This window comes from Rhinolophus hipposideros (assembly GCF_964194185.1).
Source record: "Rhinolophus hipposideros genome assembly, chromosome: 23".
NCBI classification, from domain to species: domain Eukaryota; kingdom Metazoa; phylum Chordata; class Mammalia; order Chiroptera; family Rhinolophidae; genus Rhinolophus; species Rhinolophus hipposideros.
This window is the reverse complement of record NC_138069.1, coordinates 17,189,362-17,212,834: the sequence shown is the minus strand read 5'-3', so window position 1 is coordinate 17,212,834 and position 23,473 is coordinate 17,189,362. Positions and strand designations below refer to the sequence as shown.

General features: G+C 45.2%; 1 protein-coding gene across 1 annotated transcript in view; it reads left to right on the top strand.

Annotated features, from left to right (window-relative positions):
• SPRY4 (sprouty RTK signaling antagonist 4) overlaps positions 1-19,351 on the top strand; it is a 67,448-nt gene extending 48,097 nt beyond the window's left edge. The window contains exons 2-4 of the transcript XR_013992352.1: positions 15,086-15,210; positions 15,777-15,937; positions 17,965-19,351. The gene's annotated coding sequence lies outside the window, so the exon portion shown is untranslated. The remainder of the gene's footprint in view (positions 1-15,085; positions 15,211-15,776; positions 15,938-17,964) is intronic.
• The last annotated feature ends 4,122 nt before the right edge of the window (positions 19,352-23,473 follow it).

The following is a 23,473-nucleotide window of genomic DNA, read 5'->3' as shown; positions in this document are numbered from 1 at the left end:
AGTGTCCTGAATCATGGATAAAAATAGGTTCACATCAAGGCATATCATTGCGAAATTTCAGAAAACTGGGGACAAATGGAAAATAAGTTTCCAGGGAGAAAAAAACAGGTTTCAAAGAATCACAATGACATCAGGCCACTCAACAGCAACTGTGAAAGTTAGAAGAAAACGAAGCCATGTCTTCAAACTTCTGAAGAGAAATGACTTCCAACCTAGAATTCTTCACCCAAATGATCACTTAAAGGTCAAGGTAGAATTGGGCATTTTCAAGGCATGTGAGGTCTGAGGAGGCTGTAGCATAACAGGCCTCCTCTACCAGGAGATACAAGATTCTGGCAAGGATGGCTCCAACGGCAGAGGAAAGTGACCAAAGCCCTGGATGACAGTATACGGAGACCCCAAGACAATAGCTGTGCCTCGGGCCCAGGAAAAAACCTAGGCCAGACCTGATGGTCAGGGGGTCTGCAGGAGTTTCTCTGAGGTGAAGTTGACAGAATGTCTCACGTATTTTAATGTATCGAGAGGACACTCACAATGAGGGATTCTTTGGGTTGAGTTTGTGATAATCATATCAAATGCTTAGCAAACAAATCGGGACAGGCATGGCCTCCAGGGACAACAATAATTATAGAAGAAAGGAAAAGTATTCACAGAACCCTACATGGGTCAGCTATGAACAGCATTCCACAGTGATATAAACGCTGAATATCGATCTGAGGAATATTAGATGTAACCATATTGGGAGACAGCAAGAGGGGCAGAGAGTGTGTACATGGTGGGCGGGGATGAAGATACTAAAGGACTGATCCTCCTGTTCCAATCTGGAATTCTAAGGTAACTATTTGATCTGATTTTATTCCATGGTAAAGTATTGCCTAATAGAAAAAACACATACAGTTTGTACGTAGGGTCCTGTTCCATAGTAGGAAGCCAAAGAGTAGGCTTAAAACGAAAAAAATCAAGAAGTAGCGGTCTAATTATGTTGTTTAGATATGCAAAGGTAATTGCCAAAAGAAATAGCTAAAGAACTTCAATGTACTTGCCTCTGGGGAGGAGAAAATAGAGTTGGGGAGACCAGCCATTTCAAAATAAGTTTTGTAAAAGTCCTTAACTCTACACCATGTATGTGTGGTATTCTGACAAAAAAAAAAAACAACTAACCACAACACAGCCCCTGCTATGGTCTGAATGTCGGTGACCCCTAAAATGCATATGTTGAAATCCCAATGCCAATGTGATGGTGTTAGGAGGTAGGGCCTTCGGGAGGTGCTTAGGTTGTGAATGGGATCAATGCCCATAAAAATGAGATCGCAGAGAATTCCCGAGTGAGGATACAGCAAGAAGTTATTAGTCTTCAGTCCCAAAGAGGGTTGTCACCAGAACCCAACCATATTGGCATCCTGGTCTCAGACTTCCAGCCCCTAGAACTGTAAGAAATAAATTTCTGTTGTTTATAAGCCACTAGATTTGTGGCTTTTTATAATAGCAACCTGAACAGACTAAGACAGCCACCAACTCTTAAGGAAAGAAAGAGGGAAAGGGAAGGATGAAGGGGAAGAGGGAGAGGAAAGGAGAAAGAAAATGGAAGATTTTAAATAGTTAACTTGCCTGCGCCAAGTTCAGAGAGCTGGTAAATGACAGAGCTGAGTTTTGTGCCCAGGTTCATCTGATTCCCCAACACTTACTAGAAACAGCTATACAGCACCACATGAGCCCCTCAAAGTGTTCACTTGTCTAGTGGGTGACTCTGCACCTCAGGCAGATAGAGAGGCCAGGGGCACCGTTAGTGAGAGGTCGTGGAGACACAGATGATCTGGTAGACCAATAATCAGACACACGTGAGGGTGTCCCCTGAACTGAGCTAGGTACTGGGGCAATGGGGAGGGATGGCCTGTGTGAGCGAAGGTTTGGATGGATCACAGAGAAACAGGCGCCCACAGGGATAGAAGTTTGGACGCTCTGTAGAGACACTGGTGGGAGGAGAGGAAGGAAGGGCGGGCCGAGGAGGGAAAAGGACGCTCCCTGGACAGGAACGGGAGCACAGCCCAGGACAAAGCCCATTCAACAGGGCAGCTGCAGGTTTTCATTCTTGAATAAGTGCTTCCAGAGAGAGCAAATAGCAGGGAGCTCAGTAATATCCGCTGAATACATGAATGCATGAGCAAAAGTCAGGAGCTCTTCAGGGGTTCAGATTCACCTTCCTGAACCGTATGCAGTGGTACGCTGGATGTTTTGGAGGCTCTCAGACAAAGAATGCTCAAATCTCAGGTCTCACCAAGACCTAGGTGGGGTGGGGTGCTAGACCCCCTCATACAGGCTCTCGAGAATTGTAAGCCAGTTGTCATCATGCCGGTAGCTTGAAATCTGCCATGGAGGGAGCAGTAACACCACAGAAATCAGTAAAAACTAGGAATTAGGGCGTTGTTTTAATTTCAGAAAGCTAGTTGTTGAACATTTATCAGCACGCCACTGCCTAATGTGTTAAACAGAGGGAAAAACAGACACAGACTGAGTGAACGGGAAAGGTATAATGATCACATTGATTATAAGAGCTAACATTTATAATGTGGAGTAGATGCTTTCATATACTGTCTTACTTCATCTTGCAAAAGCCCTACAAGGTAGATCTTTATTTTTAACTATTTTACACACACTGGGACTAAGGTCCAAACAGAGTAGGTAGTTTGCTCAAGGATACAAGCTAGGAGGTAGGAATTAAGCTTCCTGCCTCAGATTTAAAGCCAAAGCGCTGGACACCAGCAACACAGGGGAGGCAATATTGCAAAGTGGTGAAGTGTGAGGATGCAGAGCCAGTGTCTCTAGATTCAAACACACGTTCTGACATTCACTAACTGTGTGACCTGGAGTGAGCTGTTTCCTCATTTTGCCTCAGTTTCCTCATCTGTAAAATAAGGTGAATAATAATATCTTCCATATGAAGTAGTACTTCACACAGAGCCTGGTACTAACAGGAAAGTTAGTTCTTATTACCTTAACTATTGACAAAGTTTGATGGCTTTCATCTTATTCTATGTTTGATAGGACTATTTGACTCAAAAAACGCATTTGATCTCTGGAGGATACACAAGAAACTGGTTGGTTGGTAGCTTCCACGGAAAAGCAGGCATAGATGGGGGAAGGAGGCTGAATCAGCCAAGGTCTCCTCAAGAGACAGAAACCACAGAAGTCATTTGCCCAGAGAGAAATTAGCCTAAAGAAGTGGTAATGCGATGTAAAATTGTTACCCAGGTAACGGAAAGGGTAAACCCTCCAAGGTTTCATGGAAGTAACAACGGCAGGCCACCACTACCACCCACAAAGGTGAGGGTTGCAATGAAATTAATTCTTAATGCTTCGAAGTTGGGGAGGGGACTTCCTATCATATGCAAGGACAGGGACCTCTGAGGAAGGGGGCACCGATGGCTGGTGATGGTGTCCTTCAGGGGGGTGCAATGAAGCCTGTGTGAGAAGAAGTATAAATTGGATTCCGTTGCTGCTTGAGGAAGGCAGGGGGACGTGCTGGGGTGATGCTCACAGTGCTAGAGGCAGGCAGGAAGCCCATAGAAGGAGCAGGTCTCTTCCTCCTGTGGCTTCACAGTCCCCCTAACGCTGTTACTGGGAGAGTCTCACACAAGACAGCTGACGAAGCAGAAATGTACTGCCCAGAGCCGCAGGCCTAGCATCCAAAAGCTGAGTATAAAAGAATGGGTTTGGACCTGCCCGACCATGACTTGATAACTGGCACAGAGTCTTCAACTGAATAGCTGGGTTACCTTTGGAATTTTATTCCACTGAAAGTATTACCTACTTTTAAAAATACATCAAATTTAAGTTTAAAAGAAGAGAAAACCTGACATTTGTCACTGAGCTTGGCAGTGATATATGCTTGGCACACAATGGGCTTAATATACATTTACTGAGTGAATGAGGGAATGGAAAGAAGCAATTCATGCAAGTGTGCATTTACAATCATTTGTCAAAAGAGGATACAGGGGAAAACAAAACAAGTCCAACCCCGACTTCCATAGTGAGGGTAGAGAACAGTATTAACAAGTAAACAAATGAGTTCATTTCAAACAGAGAGTATGAAGGGAATAAACACGATGAATGTATGGTCAGTACGGGGCTGTGGTTGGAGAGCATTGTAGATGCGGCAGGGAGGTCCTCTCTGTGATGGTAACTTTTAAACTGGACCGACCCCACAAGATCCGGGGCAAGAGATGGGAGGCAGGAGGAAAGAGAGTTGCAAAGACCCTGAAGCAGGAGAGAGCTCCGTGTGCTTCAGATAATAGCTGATGTCCTGGTGACAGGTATGTGTTGAGGGAGGAGGAGGGCAGTGTGAGAGCTGTCGAGCTGAGCGATAGCAGAGGCTGTGTCCAGCTGGGCTTTGTAGGCTATGGGAAGGGGTGGGTGTTTTATTCTAAATGCGTGTGTGGTGTTTTTTTTTTAATTGTAGTATTTCCGTGGAAGTTATCATCAGGTTTGTATTGCTCAAAGTTCATTCTGACTGCTGGGTGGAGAATGGGCCCCAGTGGTCAAGAGTGGAAGGAGAGGACTGTATTGTTTTCCTGGGGCTGCCATACAAATTACTACGAACTTGGTGGCTTAAAACAATAGACACTTATTCTCTCACAGTTCTTGAGGACAGAAGTCCAAAGTCAAGGTGTCAGCAGGGCCATACTCCCTCTGGAGGCTCCAGGGGAGAATCTTCTCTTTCAGGTTTTGGTGGCCCCAAGTGTTCCGTGGCTTGTGGGAGCATAAGGTCAACCTCTGCTTCTGTTTTCACATCGTCTTCTCCCCAGTGTGTCTGCGTTTCTCCTTTTCTTCTAATGGCCCTTGCTGGATTGAAAGTCCATCCAGTTAATCCAGGATTACCTAATCTCGAGAACCTTCCTGACATCTACACAAACCTGCTTTCCAAATCAGGTAAAACTCACAGGTATCAGGCGTTAAGAGTTGTTCACATCATTTTTGTGGGGGCTACAATTCAACCTACTACAGAGATCCATGAGGAGATTAATGAGGTTATTCCGGTGAGGGACGATGGTGCATTAGAGCAGGGAGGTGACCACAGACATGGAGAAAAGTGGGTGCGTTGGATGGGTGGTGTGTTTGCCAGGGTTCTCCAGAGAAACAGAACCAAAGGGATGTATACACACATATAGAAGGAGATTTATTATAAGGAATTGTCTCACAGGAGAAATTCGAAAGTCCGCAGCTGCCAAGCTGGAGACCAGGAAAGCCACTGTGGAGTTCTAGGTAGGAGTCCAAAGGCCTAAGAAACAGAACTGCGGATGCAAATTCCAGTCCTAAAGCTGACAGGCTTGAGACCCAGCAAGAGTCAATGTTTTGTCCAAGACAGAAGGTTGATAAAGAGTTATGTTCCAGCTCAAACCATCAGGCAGGAGGAGTTCCTTCTTGCTCGGCTCTTTTTGTTCTACTCAAGTCTTTGATTGGATGAGGCGTACCCACATTAGGGAGGGCCATCTGCTTTGCTCAGTCTATCAGTTCAAATATTCGTCTCATCTAGAAACGCCCTCACAGACACATCCAAAATAATGTTTGGCCAATGTCTGGGCACCCCGTGCCCTGGTCAAGTTGACACCTAAAATTGACCATAACAGATGGGGAAGAAAGGAGGGATGAAGGGAATGAGAGGCCTCATGTTCCAAGAAGAGATATATACTGAGTAGCTTAATTCAGGGACAAATAAATGACAGAGGTGGAGAAGAGAGGCCTCAGAGAAGCCAGAGGCTGTTGGACACTGCCCTGTTGGAGAAGGAAGCTGAGTCATTGCCTCAACACTGACACCGTCCTGCATCTCTGATCTTCCCTCATCCCTAGAAAAGTATTTCCCTGCCAGCTGTCGAGACAGTTTGCTCCCTTTATGGATGAAGGAATTCCTCGGCTGTGATGGCATTATCACCAAGCAAACAGATCACTGCAAAGCTGGGCACCATCTTATGACATGGAAATGGAATCTTTGAAAACCTTTCCTCCACATCTCCAGCTCGGGAATGTACAATTAATAGCAGTCTATCGTGCTGCACCCATTCTGTAGCATTCTGATTTCAACCTGAGTGGGTGATTTCCACACCAGTGAAACTGTGAGACCTGTGGTTATGCTCAAGATCTTTCAGCTTCCCCTACTTTATTGTTTTCTCCTTATATTAAGATCGAAACCCACTGAGATTTTGATACATAACTAATTCTGCAGACGTCCACCTCGGTATTTAGAGAAAAATATTCCTTCAATGCCTGTTCTAGGTAATGGCATTGTATTAGTTATCTATTGCTGCCAACTTGGTGGCTTAAAACAGTAGACATTCTCTCACAGTTCTTGAGGGCAGAAGTCCAAAGTCAAGGTGTCAGCAGGGCCATACTCCCTCTGGAGGCAATAAATTACCTCAAAACTTAGTGGCTTAAACAACTAACATTTATTCTCTTGTAGTTTCTGTGGGTCAAGAATCCAGAAGCAGCTGAAACTGTGTGGTTCTGACTCAGGGTCTCTCATGGGATTGCAGTCAAGATGCTGGCAGGGCCTGAAATCCTCTGACAGCTTGACTGGGGGGATGGAGGTTGCTTTTCCAAGATGGCTCACTCACGGGGCTATTATCAGGAGGCCTCAGCTGGCTGCTGGAAGGAGGCCTAAGTTTCTTACCCTGTGAACCTCTCCCTAGGGCTGCTTGAGTGTCCCCACAATATGGCGGCTGGCTTCCCCCACAGGGAGTGATATCAGGGAGACCATGGAAAAAGCTGCAATCCTTCCTATGATCTGCCCTGAGGTGTCACACACCCCATCATTTTGGCCACATTCTGCTTGTTGAAAGTGAGTTACTAAGTACAACCCACTTTCAAAAGGAGAGGAACTAGGCTTTATTTCTTGAAGGGAGGTACATCAAATAATTTGTGAGCATATTTTAAAGGTCAAGGTACTCTAGGAGTTTATTTCTGATACTGAGCAGACTCTGAGAAATGGTTATCATAAATGAAGGATGGATCTTTAAGACCAGGCTTATTCAAGAAAACTAATGAGTGACAGATTGGGATTATCTCTCTCCCCCTCCTTGTGAGTCGGGTGGCGAGAACATTCAACAACAACAGCATCAACAAAACATAACAATAATAATGGCACCTAATATCTGCTTAGCACACTTGACAATGTTAACATCTCAAGAGCAGAAGCATTGCCTGTTTAGTTCTCTAATATATTTTCAGCACCTAGAAGCAGGTGCTCAATAAATATTTAGGATTGAATAAATGCATTTCTCATTTTAATGTCACAAGAACCTTATGAGGTAGATACTGTTATTGTTCCCATCCTACAGGTGGGAAAACTGAGGCACAAGAAGATTAAGTAATTTGCCAAAGTGACATGACTAATAATGGTGGAGTTAGGATTAGAGCCCAGACTATCTGACTCCAAACACCACTAATACCCCCAATGGTCATAGACAAATACATGGACAGCTTGTAATTATTGAACCAATATGGATGTTTCCTGACTTAACGATGGTTCAACTTATGACGATGGTTCAACTTATGGTGCAAAAGCTGTGCACATTCAGTAGAAACCATACTGTGAATTTTGATTTTGATCTTTTCCCAGGCTACCGCTATGTGCTCCGATGCTCTTGTGATGCTGGACAGAGGCGGAAAGCACAGCTCCCAGTCAGCCATGTGATCACGAGGGTAAACAACTGATACTTTAGTGTATTAATTATGTGAAATTATTTTGCCCCACTGTAGGCTAATGTAAGGGTTCTGAGGACACTTAAGATAGTCTTGGCTAAGATACGATTTTCAGTAGGTTGGGTGCATTAAATGCATTTTCGATTTACAATATTTCCAATTTCCAATGGATTTATAGGGACATTGACCCCATTGAAAGTTGAGAAATATCTGTACTACCGTGTTTCCCCGAAAATAAGACCTAGCCAGACCTCCAGCTCTAATGTGTCTTTTGGAGCTAAAATTAATATTAGACCCGGTCTTATAATAAAATAAGACCGGGTCTTACATAACATAACATAACATAACATAACATAACATAACATAACATAACATAATAAAATATCGTATCATATAATACTGGGTCTTATATTACTTTTTGCTCCAAAAGACGCGTTAGAGCTGATGGTCTGGCTAGGTCTTATTTTCGGGGAAACACGGTAGTAACAGTGGGTTGGTTTAAACTAATGGGAGGAAGATGAGGTCTGAATTAAAACAAAACACTGGATAATCCAAAACCCATTTTCATTTAGCTCAGGAATATAGCCAGAGACATACTATCAGGATCAGTGACATTCAAACCATATGGATATGGCTCCCATCCGTACCCAGGGCTAACGGTCTGTGGGAGGGATTCTCAAAGGAATCAGCCCGTGCCGTGCAGGCTGCCCTGAGTTAGTGCCTCTCTAAGAGTCTCTAGGAAAAGCATGTCTACACACAACTCTGGAAGCTGTGTCCCTGTTTTTCAGTCTCTTTTCTCCCTGAAGTTTCACTTATAACTCTCGCTTTGCAAACAGTGCATTTCTTCCTGTTATGCCCTTAGGAAGAAAACATATTCCTGAATTTGAAAAAAACACCTCTGATTCTCCTTGGGGTGACTCTGCATGAGGACCAGGGAAAGGTCCATTCCCCAACACGTGTTTGAAGGTCAAGGCGAGAGCCGCCTACCTCACAGCATGACCTCCCAGCTCATATTCTGACTTATGACATATATCCAACCCTTTTGGTTTCTCACAGCCCCTCCTGCCAACCCCAACAACCACACGAGGATAGCACAGTGTAGGCACAGAGCCCAGAAGTGGAAGCGTGAGTGAGTGGAGAGAAACGCTCATAAGGCCAGTGTCAGGGTGAGACCCAGAGCAGGTTTCAAGTGGAAACCTGGAGCCTGTATGCTTTCAGCTCAGATCTGGTCCCGACTCAGTGAATCATAAGCAAGTGACCCACACTTTCTGGACTCAAGTTTCCTTCTCAAGAACACAGAGATTAAAGCAGGCTTTCCTTCTCCAAAAAGTGAGGTGAATATGCCCAAAGGAGCTCATTTTGACATGGGCACAGGTGAAAGGGCAAATTGGCCTTGAGAATCCCGTGGATTAAATCTGACTTGTGGACATAATTTACAAAGAACGTTTTTTCCCCCAAATTTAAATGAGTCTCTAAGAGTGAAAAACCCAGGAGGTTTTACATTTTAAAAAATTGAATTGAATGAATGCATTTCTCATTTTAATGTCACAAGAACGTTATGAAGCAGACACTGTTATTGTTCCCAAGATATCCAAGAAATGGAAATTCTAACATCAGATGGGCTGCATTCCCAAAGGGAACAACGAGCTGAGCTGGGGAATGGGCTGTCACTGATTTTAGACAGGGCAGTATCTCTTTGGACCACTTTGCCACAGTCTCCACCACTCCCTACTGCTAAGTCTGTTTCATGTTAATAATTATAAAAATGTAATTTAAATACTTGATTTGATTTTTTAGAATATTATAGCACTCAGACAAGCTTTGCTTTGTAATAATTTGCATAGTTCATTGAAACCGAGTTTAGAACATAGTATCTTGTTTTGTGAATACCTTGTTCTGCCAGTTGGGTAATCATGGCTCCTGTAAACTTCTGGGGTTGGGGCTCCTACCATGACTTGGGGCATAGCTGGCCAGCCCGCGGAAGTGGCAGAGCACTGTGAGCAAAGAGGGTACAGGGGGAATGTGAGGCCCATATCCCACCTTCCCTTAATCCACAGTCAAGAGGCCTGGGCTAACCTCAAGGGGAGGGGAGACTAGTCTTCAGTCCTCCTAAGGAGTCAAAGTCTTTCATCCCAGGTCAATGCAACACTCAAGTTTTCATCTAGCACAAGGGTTGGCAAACCCTGGCCAGTGAGTTAGTCACCCGTCTTCGAAAATAATGTTTTACTGGAACACAGCCATGCCCATTTATTTACACATTGTCTATCATTGCTTTCACTACACGAAGGCAGTATTGAGTAGTTTCAACAGAGACCATGTGACAAACCTAAAATTAGGCTGGCAAGCCTAAAATATTTATTATCTGCCCTTTATAGAAAAAGTTGCCAATCCCTGATCTAGCACCTTGGATTGCAAGGAACAGAGGCCCGTCCAGGTAAGTTCAAGCAAAGGATGTTTGTGGTCAGGACATCACAGGGGGTGTGCCAGATGCCAAAGACATAAGCCACAGAGAAACCAGGTCTCAGAGGAAGTAAAATATAACTGCAGATCTTTCTTGTGGAGTTTCTGCTTCTCTCTGTTTCTCCTCTGTTCACTTTCCACTGCCTGCTTTTCTCAACTTATTTTGCCTTCTCTCAGCTAGCATATGTCTCCTGGGGGTTACCCAGACCCCTTCTACAACCACGCAATCCCAAACAGCCTTTCAGCTCTGGTTTCCGTTATTAAATGGCCCCAGTCTCTGAGTTTCCCAATTCTGAACTCCCAGGGGAAGAATGTGATTGGCCCAGACCATCTTTTAAGCCTATAGGTTCTTAGAGATTTCTGGCCAGGCTGGGGCGGGTGCCCTCCCCTCCTTAGTCAGCATCCTATCCCTGGATCCAGATCAGTGACTATAGGGCATTGTCACATGGAACAGAATGTGTTGTCCACTCAGCAGGGGCTGTAGGCACAGAGCCTTCCTTTAGAAGAGAATGCAACACAGCAGGAGCCAGACTCAGGCTTGTGAGGGACCTCGTCTTTTCTCAATGTGAAAGAATTCTTCTGACTCTCTTATTCACAACATTGACCAAAAAGCCAAAATCTGAGTGATCAACATGCCTTCAGGAGAGAGGGAGTAGATGGTAAAACTGGATGGCAAACTGGAGTTTGCAGATGGTATAAGGTCAGCTGAGGACCAACCCACCCGAGGGAGAGATGAGCAGATCCACCAGAGCAACTGGCGGGATTTCAGAAATCACAGTCTTGTCCTACCTGGACCGGCAGGAAAAGAAGGGGCAGACAGAAATCCAGCCTGGCAGAACTTGTCCTGCTTCTGCCACAAACAAACTGAGGGATAATGAGCCTGTTACTTTCCTTCCTCCCATCCCACCCCAGGCCTCAGTTTACCCACTGAGCACACGATTGGGCTGAATTAGACCAGTGGTCCGCAAACTACACCCTGCATCAGAATCACCTGGAGGGCTTAGTCGAACACAGATGACTGGGTTCCATTCCTAGAGTTTGTGAGTCAGCAGGACTAGGATGGCGTCTGAGAATTTCCGTCTCTAACAAGTTCCCAGCTGATGCTACGGCTACTGACCTAGGACGACACTTGGAGAACCACTGGTCCAGCTCATCACTAAGACTCCTTTCTAGCCCTGACACACATGAGTCTAGTCTACTGCTAGGTCAGGTTGGATGGAGAGCTTGGATTGGGGACCAGGGAAACCTCTTGCTTGGGGGAGGAGGAGGTCTTCCTAAGCCTAGCTGAGATCAGACTGCCCGCCCCCCCCATTTTTTCTACCTCTTGCCACCACAAGGACCGTTTTACCAGGGAGTCCAGGGCTCCAGAATTACCTCGCCGCTTCCAGCCTGCTGGAAAATGTTGACGTTCTATTTCTTTCTTGGCCAAATTCTGTGGGTAGCGTGGCTCCCTGACACGTAGGCCACACAATGGCTCTCACAACCCACTTCCTCAAGGTGATCCCATGTCATTCTGCTGTCCATGATAAACAGCTCCAGACTGGGCAGCCCAAACCCAGGGGAAGTCAGCCTGCTGTGGACCTGGAAAGTTCCCCGCAGGCAGATACATGGCAGCTGCTTCTCTGGCCCAAGCCGAGGCCAAGCCACAAGCTGGGAGGACAACTTGAGCCCTGGCCCCCAATCGGTGATGCAAATGGCTCCTGCAGGGCCCTGCCAGGTCGGAGGGGGCCCGAAGAGCTGGAACGCTGAGTGACAGCTGAGCGGGGAGACACCCTTCATCATCCTGCTAAGTCACTAAGAGGTTTCTGAAACAGGTGGCTCAAATTTCCTTGAAAACCCAGAATAATCCCCCATTTGAAGTGCGCGCGAATCTTGTTGTCACCACCTAGTATTAATGGGTAGGCACCGCAGAAGGAAAAAGGGGTTTTCAGCTGCATTTTTGCACACTGACTTGCCTGACAAGCTCAATAAAAGCTTAAACAAATATTAAAAAACACACAGAGTCAGGCTGGTTTAAATTAACTTCCCAAGCACTTCACCTACTGTAGGAAGAAATTATAATAAAATGTCAGAGCAAAAATAAACCGCGCATGGAAATAAAAATAAAACATAAAATGCCCTCTTACAACTAACTGCTCGGTACGATTTAGTTCATAACAACATATCATTGTACGTGAAGTTTTCATAGTCCTAAAGTGTATTTGGGCATTAGGAATGTTGACTCTGAAAAATTCATATTTTACATGATGGGAAACTGTCCCTTTCCCAGAAGTCTTATGGATGTAAACCATCAAAAAAAAAAAAATCCAAAAAAACCAAAACAACAAAAAAACACCTTCTCTATTAACTCTGAAATAAAAATTCTTCCAAATAGAATATGCTGCTTGACATATTCCATTTCTCTTAGGCACTCTCATCCTTAGGTTGTTGCCTGGGCTCCCCAGATGCCCCGTTCCTAACTCCTACAGAGGACGGGAAGATTTGGAGGTTGAGATATGACAGGTTCATTGCCAGCCATCCTGAAGTGTCGCCCAGAGGTGGAGTTTGTGAAAGGGAAAGATACTGTGTAATCCTTGGGTCCAAGGGCTGGGGATCCTCCCATCCTCCAACCTGGTGCTTCCACTGAGGCAGCTATACTGAGAGATTCAAGGGGAGGAGTGCTTGGCACTCTCTTCCAGGATGGAATAAAGAGAAAGAAAGAAAGCTGGAGAAGGAGAGAGAAAGGAAAGAGGAAAGGGAGAAGGAGGACGGGAGGGAGGAAGGAGGGAGACAGGAGGGAGGGAAGAAGAAAGGCTGGCAAGTGAGCACCTCCTGCTCCGTGAATTCATCTTGTAAAAGTTCTTTCACAGGCTGGTTCCTCCCACTCAGGTTGTTCAGCCAAGCTGATATACCCTCACTTTCCAACCAGAGAGAATGCGGGGGCTGAGAAAGGCCTTGTGGGCCTAGTGCCCCTCCTTCCCCTCCAGGTTTCTGTCACACCTCAGAGGTGATTTTCTGGGAAAGGGTTTTCCTGGCAGGGCCTGGGTGGAGCAGCCTGGTACAGCCCTCAGTGTCTGGCTCCCAGCAAGACTTTCCAGGGGGAACCCGTGGTAGCCTCCCCTTCCTCCAGGGTCCTGTCCAGGACTCCCACAGGGTGCTTCTCCCTCAGAGAGTGGAGCCAGAGGAAGCCCAGGACAGCTATGGAACGGAAACAAGTAGCCATCTGACAGGCTTAAGTATACACACGTGTACGTCTGTAAGTGGGTGTCTCCATATGTAGACACGTAGAGATGCATGTATATCTTTCCTGATGAGTTAATTACGACTTTCCCCAGAGACTGGTAGTTGATTCACCAGCTGGCAGACTTTGGACAGCCATGCCACAGACGTCAGGCCTGGCTATCCTTCCAGAGTGAACTGGTGGCCGTGGAAGGCCACACAGACAGAGCTTGATAAGGTCCAGTCCTGAAGGCGAACACAGACTAAAAAAATGCAACTTATTTCTCTAATCTGCTTGTGCTGATTTTGCCAGAAACAAATACCAGCAGGCCTGGAAAAAATGTTTCTGTTCGTTTGCCTCGGCTCTGAGCCATCCACCCCAAAGTGGAAGGAAAAAGAGGCGGAACAGATTCCGGGGCTGTTTTGTCTGGCTCGCCGGACCCTCTGCTCCCTTCACCTCTGGCAGGGAGTAATGGGGGGTGATGTGGAGCCCCCAACCCTGAGGACCTGAAACAGCCCCTTCAGTTTCCCACAAACAAGTTTCAGAAGCGGAAACTGGCCCTAGCTCCCTAGGGCAGAAATTGAGAGCTCAACTCTAAAACACTTCCTTTGCCTGGTAACAATGCACGGAGGAATTTCCACAAATCCCCTTAGCTGTCATGGCTTCCGCTCCTCAACTTGGGAAAAGACACCCTGGGACATTCCAGCCCCCAACCCCCACCCTCACCTCGTTTGATCTGCTTGGCTCCTAGACGGGGTTGGGAAAACGACAACATACATTTCCCTTGCCCATGTTTCCTCTTGGAGATGAGAACCATCCAAGTCTGACCCGGCTGTGAGAAGAGGCCAGGCCATCCCAGCCCAGCAGCATCGCCAAGAGGCTGCTCTCCAGCTTCAGTGAAGAAAGGAGCTTCAAGGGCAGGCCTGGGAGGACCCAGTAGAACACAGTATTAGGGAGTGAACTCTGGAGCCAAACAGCCTCAGTCCATGGCTGTGCCCCACCACTTCCTACCTGCGTCACATTGGGAGCTCACCTGAACTATTGTCTCCAAAGGTGGTCATGTAATACAGGTGTATAAAGCACTTAGCCCAGCCAGCATATGGCAAGGATTTGATGCATGTGAGCTGCTGCAGCCAATCCAAAGGTTTGCTGTCTTGAGACTCCCCTGTCTTGCAACAGCAGAACCTCAGTGGCCCTCTGCCCCACCCCCACCCTGAGGGCTCCCTAATCCCATGTGCACAGACTGCCGTCACCACATGGCGTCTGCTCCACTCTTATGCTCCAGCTCACAAAGCTCCTTGGGAAAAAATGCCCACTATCCATGCCGTCAAGGCTTCTTGCAAGTGCTCCTGGAGTTTCCGACCCGTCTCAGGGCACAGGTGGAAGGCTAGGTTCTGAGAAGAGGCCAAAAGGTCCCTGCCAAACTTGTGCCCAGACTTACACAGAGACTCTGGTCTAACCTCAGCTCCTAATTTTCATAATGTGCTGGGAAGAACCATCTACCTTGGAGGAGCCTCAATTTTTCCATCTGGAAAATGGGAGGGTGTTATGGACAGAATTAGAATCGTGTTCCCCCAAAATTCATATGTGGAAGCTCTAACCCCCAATGTGACAGTATTTGGAGATAGGCCCTACATGGAGGTCATGAAGGTTAAATGAGGTCCTAAGAGTGGGTCCTTACTCTGATAGAATTAGTGTCCTTACAAGAGACACCAAAGCGCCCTCTCTCCTCAGGTGCACAGACAAGAGACCATGTGTGGATCCAGCAAGAAGGCTGCCCTCCACACGCCAAGAAGAGAAGCCTCACCAGAAACCAAGTGTGCTGGCACTTTGCTCTTGGCCTTCCAGCCTCTAGAACTGTAAGAAAATTAATTTCTGTTGTTCAAGCCACCCATTTTATTTTGTAATGGCAGCGTGAGCAGACTAATACAGAGGTGGTGGACAGAATTAGTGCCCTGTGGACAAAGGGAGTACATTAGAGGTGGCATAGAGGCTGGGAGCTGTGGGAGGCAGGGGAGAGGGAGGCTGGGCAAGGAGAGACCAGCAGAATGGGCTCCAGATCCTTCATTACTCGCTTCACTGAAACCAGCACCTATTTTAGTTACCGTGTTTCCCCGAAAATAAGACCTAGTTGGACAATCTGCTCTAATGCGTCTTTAGGAGCAAAAATTAATATAAGACCCAGTATTATATTATATTATATTATATTATATTATATTATATTATATTATATTATATTATATTACATTATATTATACTGGGTCTTATAGTAAAATAAGACCGGATCTTATATTAATTTTTGCTCCAAAAGATGCATTAGAGTTGATTGTCTGACTAGGTCTTATTTTCAGGGAACCATGGTATTTTTTAAATTGGGGGATAAATGTTTTTTTTTTCTTTTTAATAAAGTTTCTTTTATGAACAGTTTCGAAACACCAGGACTGAAGGATTTCTGGAAGCCAATGCCTGCCATCCTGATAGTATTCTATTACCTGTGCTAAGGATTCTGAAGTCATAGGACTTGAGGTCCTGTCTGGCTTGAAAGGTCCACGGTTTGGTTGCCAACATTGAAGGTGCATTTACCAGGTACCAGGCTGTCTTAACATGCTTTGTATTTGTTAACCCATCCAATCCTCCCCCAAGCCCTACAAGAAACGCTTATTATCAGCAGTTACGAATGAGAAAACTATGGCTCAGACAGGTTGCTCAGAGCCACACAGAGCGATCCATTTGATTCAAAAGCCCATGCTCATTCGCCACCATTTTAGAAGAAAGGAGAGGAAGTGCCGAGGCTGTCATTCTGTCAGCAAGTATCATCCCCAACCCCACTATGGTACAGACCTGCCATATATGATAGGGAATTTGTCCCTACCATCTCTAAATCAAAGGGCTGTTTGTTTCCTTATTCTCTTCAGAATCCTATGGACCACATAAACAGGCATTCAGAACTGCTGCTCCAACTGATTTTTGCATTTTATGCTACATATTTGGATTAGGGCCTCTTCACACTAAAGTTAATTGACATAAAATGGGCAAATGATTATTTTGAATTCAGTGTTACTTCATGTTTTCCTACTGGACCTGCAGCACTAACAATGTCTCATTAAACACTCCAGGCAGTCAAGAAAGGATGAGTAGGGCCAGCCCAGTGGCTCAGGCAGTTAGAGCTCCATGCTATTAGCTCCGAAGGCTGCCGGTTCAATTCCTGCATGGGCCAGTGGGCTCTAAACAACAAGGTTGCCGGTTCAACTCCTCGGGTCCTGCAGGGGATGGTGGGCTCTGCCCCCTCCAACTGGGATTGAACACAGCACCTTGAGCTGAGTTGCCGCTGAGATGCCGCTGAGCTCCCAGATGGCTCTGTTGGTTGGAGTGCGGGCTCTCAAACACAAGGTTGCCAGTTCGATGCCTTGACTCCCGCAAGGGATGGTGGGCTGTGCCCCCTGCTGCTGGCAATGGCGGCTGGACCTGGAGCTGAGCTGCGCCCTCCACAACTGAGACTGAAATGGCGGCAACTTGAGGCTGAACGGCGCCCTCCACAGCTGGGACTTGAGGGGACAGCAACTTGACTTGGAGAAGAGTCCCGGAAGTGCACACTGTTCCCCAGTGGAGTCCTGTTCCCCTTCCCCAATAAAATCTTTAAAAAAAAAAAAGAAAAGAAAGGATGAGTAGAAGAAAGCTGTCATTATTTGCAGATGAATGATTGGCTACGTAGAAACCCCAAAATAATATGCAGCTACAGTATTTGAACTAAGAAGAGAGGTCTACAAGATTGCTGGATACAAAAATCATTTACATTTCTATACATCACCAGTAATAAGTTAGAAAATATAATTTTCTTAAAAAGATACCCATGTGTGAAGGCCACCAAAATTTTTTTTAAAGATTTTTTTTTAATTGGAGAAAGGGGAACAGGACTTTATTGGGAACAGTGTGTTTTTCCCAGGACCCATCAGCTCCAAGTCAAGTTGTTGTCCTTTCAGTCTTAGTTGTGGAGGGCGCAGCTCAGCTCCAGGTCCAGTTGCCGTTGCTAATTGCAGGGGGCACAGCCCACCATCCCTTGCGGGAGTCGAATCAGCAACCTTGTTGTTGAGAGCATGCACTCTAACCAACTGAGGTACCTGTCCACCCCCCACCAAAATTTTTTAAAGTATCTAGGAATAATTCTAGAAAAGATATATAAACTCTTTGTGGAAAATGATTAAACTTTGAGTGACATTTTAAAAGATCTAAATAAATGGAGAGAAATACACTGTTCTTCGATAAGAAAATTCAAAATCATAATCACATCAATTCTAGCCAAAGTTATCTATACCTTTAATGCAATGCCTTAAACAGGCATTTTCAAGGGACTTGAAAAGTTGTTTCAAAAATGTTTGTGGTAGAGCAACTGTCGAAGGAAACCAAGACACTTCTGAAAAAGAGGAAGTTGGGGGGACCTACCGAGCCAGGTACTATGACTTACTATTAAAGCTGGAGTAATAAAGATAGTGTTCATTAGAACGAGGATGGACAAATGGACCAATAGAACAGAACAGAGAACCTAGAACAAAATTCATGTATATGTGTGTTGCCTTACAGCTGCCAAACCATTTGTTCCCCCTCGTTCTTCCCAGGATTTCACAAGGGAGTGCCACAGCAAACTGAGGCCCGATGGAGACACATCAGAGAAGCTTCCTTGAGGGGATGTCTCAGCAAACTGAGACCGATGGAATATCGGTCCCTTCCCTTCAATGGATCCCCTGGGATTGTGTGTGTGAAGGCAAAGTACAAGCTGGAGCACAATGGGAACTTTCGGAAAGACAGCCAGCAGGCCACGTAACACACAGATCTTGAGATTAACAACCTTTACCTCCTCAGAAGTTAACCAATAAAAGCTATGCGTTGGCCCGATTTGGGGCTCAGTCCTTGAGGCTTGAGTCCCTTGGCCCCGCTTGCTTGCTCTCTAGTCTTGGCTACTGTCTTTCTTAACCCTGCGCTGCCTTCTCGCTTCCCACAGCTCTTGTCCTGCAGAACGCGAAGCTTATTTATGACCAGGGGACCTTTCATATAGTGGGGAAAGTCTAGACCAGAGGTGTCCAAACTTTTTTCAACGTTTTTCACCAAGGGCCATATTCGGTAAAATACACAAACAGCCGGGCCACTCACTCGAGGTGAAGTACGTATTGCCTCACCTGGTTTATTTAAATAAACTAAATATATTTTTGGAATTTGCTGTGGGCCAATAAAAAATGGATAGCGGGCCGCAGTTGGCCCGTGGGCCACAGTTTAGACACCCCTGGTCTAGACTGTTTAAGAAATGGTGCTGAGACAATTGGCTAATTAAATACAAATATGTAAGTAAAACTGAATCCCTGCCTTACAGCATCTACCAAAATATCCATTCTGAGACTCGAATATTCAAGACAAAAGAATAAAATCTTTTAAAAGCAACACAGAGAAATATTTTTATCTGCTTAAGACAGGGAGGATTTCTTAATCAAGAACCAAAAGCCCAAATGATAAAGGAAACGATTGATAAATTCAACTACATTTTAAAAGGAGAGAGTAAAAAGACAACTTACTGGGAAAAGATATTTAGAACATGTTTAACTAACAAAGGATTACGTATTTTGCCATGTATAATGCACACTTTTGGCCCAAATTTGTGAGGGGAGAACAAGGATGAGCATTATACATGGGTAGTACTAATTCCATATCTATATAAATGTTTTTAATTCTTTTATTTATGCTTATGAGTTAAAAGTGTCACTCTAGAAATCAATAATGACATCTGTATGCAAAATAATATCCTGGAATATGATAATCAGTTTTGTTGAACTTAGATGAACTTACGACGACGAAGAGTTCTTGGCCTTCTCTGATGCATAAATATCGCAAATTTATTACCAGTAAAGTGTCTTGTACCTTGTATCTGTTCTTGTATTTTGTAATTATTTGTTACATAAAATTTCTTGTACCATAATATGTTAAAAACCAAATGCTAAAATTCCTTTATAATACAAAAAAAATTACCTACATGTAAACAAATAAAAGTTTGAATTAAAAAATTAAAACGAAAGATTTTTCCCCCCGAAAGTTTGGACCAAAAACATGGGTGCACATTATACATGGGAGTGCATTATACACGACAAAATACGGTAATAGAGAGACTATATAAAGTACTCCTATGAATCAAAAAGAAAAAGTAAAGATAAATTATAAACATGAGCAAAAGCATTAAGGAAGCATTTCACAGAAAAGGAAACACAATGGCCCATCAACATGTGAAAATATGCTCAACCTCATGAGTCATCAGAGAAATGCACATGAAACCCTTGATGAGAAACTCTTTCGCACCTAGTCTTACTGCACCTACTCCTTCACACCGACCAGACTGACTGCACTTACAAAGTCAGTCAACCCAGGTCCTGGAGAGGATGTGGAGCAACAGGAACTGCCATCCACGGCTGGTGGTAACAGAAATCGGTACAAACACTTTGAAAAAAGTTTGGCCTTACCCAGTAAAGGTCAAAATGCACATTTTCTCCCACGCAGCAATTTCACTCCTGTGTTATGTACCTTAGACAAACTCCTGTCCAAGAATTTCAGGAGACGTGCACAGATGTTTGGAGCAGGGTTATTTAGCAGAGCCTGGGAGGAAGAGAGGCTCCGGGGCACAAAAGGTAAGATGGCACTCAGCCTAAGGGTTTTTGTTATAGGTTGTTGCCTCTAATATTGCACCCTCGTCTGCAGTAGGTTGAGTGGTGGGACCCCCAGAATAGAAGAGCCTGTCCTGAAACCTGTGAATGTGACCTTATTTGGAAAAAGGGTCTTTGAAGACGTAATTCAGTTAAGGATCTGAAGATGAAATCTTTCGGGATACTGTAGGTGGGCTCTAAATTCAATGACCAGTGTCCTTATAAGGGACACACAGGGAAAAGTGGGAGGGTCACATAAGACGAAGGCAGGGATTGCAGTTATGCTGCCACATGCCATAAACCAAGCAACACTCGGAGCCTCGAGAACCTAGAAGAGGCAAGAAGGGATTCTCCCCTAGGTCCTTTAAAGGGAGTGTGGCCCAGCCGACAGGGTGATTATAGACTTTCGGCCTCCAGAACTGTGAAAGAATAAAGGTCTGTTTTAAGCCACCAAGTTTGTGGTCATTTGTTCTGGCAGCTCCAGGAAACTCATACAGGGTCCCAGCTCTGTTGTTCAGAAGAGTTTTTTTTGAAAAGGAAACAATCCTAACTGTCCAACACCAGGAGAATACACGAATAAATTGTGGTGTCATATCACAATGGAACATTGTAGCCAAATGAATGAACTGCAGCTACCTGGGTCAATTTAAATGCATCTCAAAAATATGTTGAGTGAAAGAAACAAATCAGAGAAAACTACAAATCTATGATTCCATTTATATAAATTTCAAAAACAGGTAAAAGAAAACAATGTATTATTTAGTAGAGCTATAAAGGAAAGGAAGTGACTGATTAATACAAAACAGTGATTACTTCTGGGAGGGAGGGGTCTGGGGTGGGGAAGAGGCACTCAGAGCTCAGCAGGTTGTGGCGTTTACGCTGGGTGCTGTGTACAATGGTATCTCTTATATTATTCCTCTTTATGCTCTCCATGTACCTTTCATAGATTCCAATATCTTCAATATCATTTATAATAAAAATTAACAAAGAAAGTATAAGTGTATGGAAATTAACCTTGCCAGTGTGCTTCTCAGATGAAAGATTCCATGAAATATGGGCCAGCTAGGGCATATCATTCAGTCAATCACCCGACATATACTCACCAACGTTGGGGAGGGTTGATACTATGCTAGGCTCTGGGCTCCAAAACGAGGGAACAAATTTGTAGGAAAAGATGGTGGGAGCTGAGAGAAGAGAAAGAACACACACTGACTTATTGACAAAGTTACTTGGCAAATTGAAATGTGTTTAAGGGCCGCGACTTGTAATGTTTTCTGATACTGGAAGCCTGAAAGCTTTAGATGGTTGATAAAGGGATATAGCAACAGACTAGATAAATTCCATCCAGTTAAAGATGGAAGACTGAACACATGCATTTAACATTCCAAAACCTACTAAAATAAGACGAAGGGATTTTTTTTTTTTAGTTCTGAAACACGTAAACCCAGAAGGACAATGTGAACACAAGAGAGAGACAGCAGCAAAACCCAAAACAAAAACCCAGCAACAAGAAAAAGAAAGAGGGTGGGGGGTGGGTGATGAGGGTAAAGGGGATCAAATATATGGTGATGGAAGGAGAACTGACTCAGGGTGGTGAACACACAATGGGATTTATAGACGATGTAATACAGAATTGTACACCTGAAATCTATGTAAATTTACTAACGATTGTCACCCCAATAAATTAAAAAAAAAAAAATTAAAACAAAAGATTTTCCCTGAAAGTTTGGGCCTAAAACCTGGGTGTGCATTATACGTGGGAGTGCATTAAACATGGCAAAATATGGTAAAAAAAAAAAAAAAAAAAAAGAAAGAAAAAGAAAGAAAGCAGGTGGATGAGTGGTCACTCACTTAGCGGGCCCCACAAAGCCGACTCCTTAGCCAGCAGCAGGGCAGCAGCCACATGGTTTGCACATGATCCCTGCAAAGGGCTGAGGGGTGACAGTACCATGTATCTGCAGGAGTGGGGGTGAAGGTGGAGCCTAAGAGCTGAAAATGGGTTGCCATGCTGTTTAAGATGCAGCTAGACTCCATTTGCTCCTGTCTCCATGCAATCCTGGGTCTGCCCCTCCCTGAGGCTGGTGGACAAGAGAAGAGAAACATACAGGGTCTCTTTCCTAGGGGCAGCAGCTCAGTGGACAACAGCGGGATTAAGTGAATGTTTATATACTATGTGCTGAGACACACCCCAGCCCTCTTCCATCCCCGTGGTTCCCCAGAATTTGGCAACAGGCAGCTAAGTATGATGACTTGTTCCTTGAAAAGCTCAATACTCCAGCTCTCATCACTGTGTCAGTAACATGTCTCTTTTCCCTGGTTCCACAGCCAGGCTAGAACCTTAGAGGCCAGGCTAGAACCCAGACACCCACCCAGGCCTTCCAAGCCCACATTATTTCCCATTTTTCCACTGGCTCCCCCAGCTCAGGCAGACACTTGCCTCTAACCCCCATTTCCACCCCCACCCCACAGTCCCCAATTCCAACAATATACTGATTGAAATAATTAGCTGGTATCCCCTCTGACATGTTGAGGGCCTGGCGACCCTTCCCTGCCCTTGGAAAGCTTATCACTCAGACTCCCACACACACACTACTCAGAGCCACCATGAATCCCTCCCTCACATTTTTCTAGCCTTAGCAGTCACTAGGAGAAGTTTTTCTGAAAATCTGGAGATCTGAAGAGTCCCCACGGGTCTTGGGCCCAGGAGTGAGAGATGGTTTCAGTGGCCAGAGTTTGGTCTTCACACAAGCCATTCTTGAGAACTTACTGGTCACAGCCATAGGTTGTGGGGTGAGTGGGTACCCTCTCCCAGGCAAGGGGGAGGTTAAACAACTGCTCTGAGACCATCACATGTGGGGAGGGAGGAGAAACAGCACCTTCTGTGACTTCCAAACCTGAAATGAAAACCCTCGTCTCCCCCCTCATGCCACCCCATTGCTGCCGACATTGGCAGAGTTTAGGGGTAAATCATGTCTGTCTAAGGGCCTGCTGAGAGATGGAGCAATGAAGCTGTTTCCACACAATGTGCAGCAGCTTCGGGACTATTGGAAAACCAGGGACAGAGTCCAGATGATGTGCAGCCCGGCGTAGGAGGGGAGGCACCTGGCACAGCTAAGCTGTCTCAAAGGACTCTGCTGGGGTGTTGGCACTGTCCCTCTGGTCCCAACATCTGCCCGAGTGGTCTGCTCCAGAAGTCAGCCAAGGCCCCTGGTGACCCAGCGCCTCACCACAGAGACCCTAGAAAGAGTCAGGAGAAAGAGCAGAAATAGCTACTGGAAACCCAGGAGGAATTTTGTGAAGATCCTCCACACCCAGCCCCTCCCTATTCCAACCCCAGTTGTCATCAGCTCTTAGCCACAAAGCTCTGCGTCCTCGGGGAGCCCTCAGCGCCATTCTTCCTTGCGGGTACCACACAGTCAGAACAAGAAAGCATTGCTTTCGGTGG